Genomic DNA, 2,137 nt, shown 5'->3' on the forward strand with positions numbered 1-2,137 from the left:
AAAGCCCCGCGGTCCCACGGCGCATGCTCAGAGGATCTCTTCTCCCGGAAGGTCTGGGGCCGGGCTGTGGGCGGAAGTGGCTCTAGGGGGCGGAGCCTGGCGGCGGTGGGGAGACTACCTCGTGTTAACCCGTATAGCCCGTCATTATTTATTTATTTGTTCTTTCAAAGAACATTTGTCAAGATCCTCTTAAGGCCAGCCAGCGTTCTAGGCTTTTATGGGTACTTTGGCAAACAACACCTTTTTTTTTTTAAAGATTGTATTTATCCACAGAGAGAGCGGGAGAGAGGCACAGGCACAGGCGGAGGGAGAGGCACAGGCAGGCGCCACGCAGGGAGCGCGACGTGGGACTCGATCCCGGGTCTCCAGGATCACGCCCTGGGCTGCAGGCGGCGCCAAACCGCTGAGCCGCCGGGGCTGCGCAGCGTATCACTTTATTTTCTTCGTTGCATGTGTACTGTACAAAATTATTCACTTTTGCATTGCCTCTCCCCGTTCTAGAATGAAAGTCCATGAGCATGGGGATCTAATTTGCTTCACTGCTGTATTCTCAGTTTCTGTGTACTCTTCAGTAAGTGTTTGATGACTGAATGAGTGAATGTCTTATAGGAGATTACTCTGGCTATTTGGAGAATGAACCGTCGAAAAGCTAAGAGTGGGAAAAGTGAGGCTAGTCAAAGTAGAAATGATGGTGATGGCTTGGTTTAGGGGGCGGTCTCTGTGCCGATGGAGATAAATGGATAGATTTGGGATATATTTTGGAGGTAGAGTTAAATGCACCAAAATGATTTCATGTGAAATGAGGGAAAGGGAGGAATCACACAGACCACTCCTTGGTGTTCTGCTTGAAATCCTGGGTTAGATGATATGCTGTTTACTGAGCTAGGAACCACGTGGAAGAACAGCTTTTTGGTGAGGATGAGGAACGGGAGTGGTAGTGATGGTGAGGAGTTCATTGCTATGTTTTGGACATGTGAAGATGCTGAGTTGGTTCCCTAACTCTGAATCTCAGAGAAAAAGGTTAAGGCTGGAGAAATAAATTTGGAAGCCATCAAAACACAAATGGTACAATGAAATAACTATATAAAAAGCATTTTGCTTGTTAAAATCGAGATACATATTCAACCAAAGAGTGTAAGAAATACTTTAGTGTACGTAATTCCTTTACATTCAAGGAAAGCAAGTGTGGAGTAAACGCAAGATAGGGGATGTAAATCTGCTATGTTCTCAGATGGATTCAGTCCCTGATCCCCTCCCATAATGGGAGAATCTTGCTGCTCCAGTTGCGTTCACTCTTTAAAAATATGTATTTAAAAAAAATATTTTATTTATTCATTTGAGACAGAGAGAGAGCAAGCAAGCATGAGCAGAGGGAGAGGCAGAGAGAGAAGAAGACTCCTTATTGAGCCAGGAGCCCAACATAGGGCTGGATCCCAGGACCCCAAGATCATGACCTGAGCTGAAGGCAGATGCTTAATCATCTGAACCACCCACCTGCCCCCAAAATACATATTTTTCATGAAGCATAGCCCCTAAGTCAAAGCCCCAAGTACCTCATCTGTTACTTCATAAAAACCACTTATCTCAGGAGGAAAAGAATTAACTTAGAGCTTATTAGGAAATGGAGTGTTGGCCTTCAGTTCAGCACATAAAAATGGCCACAACCATGTATAAAATCAACATGTATGAAACCACAACTACCATACCTAAAAGGCAATTTAAGGAATTTTTAAGAATAATGCTACTTCACGAGTTATCTTCTCTTTATAAGCTAACTTCAGAACCCAATCCCTATTTAAGTGGTGACAAACCCGTATGTAAAAGCATGATCATGTAGCCAATAGACACATGGAAAGATGTTCAATATCACTCACCATCAGGGAAATGCAAATCAAAACTACAATGAGATACCACCTCATACCTGTCAGAATGGCTAAAATAAAAAACACAAATAATATATGTTGGCAAGGATATGGAGAAAAAGGAACCCTCTTACACTGTGGAAATGCAAATTGGTGCAGCCATTTGGAAAATTGTATGGAGTTTCCTCAAAAAATTAAAAATAGAACTACCCTATGATCCAGGAATCACACTACTGGGTATGTACCCCAAAAATACAAAAACACTAATTCAAGGG

The sequence above is a fragment of the Nyctereutes procyonoides genome, unplaced genomic scaffold, assembly GCF_905146905.1.
Source record: "Nyctereutes procyonoides isolate TBG_1078 unplaced genomic scaffold, NYPRO_anot_genome, whole genome shotgun sequence".
NCBI classification, from domain to species: Eukaryota; Metazoa; Chordata; class Mammalia; order Carnivora; family Canidae; genus Nyctereutes; species Nyctereutes procyonoides.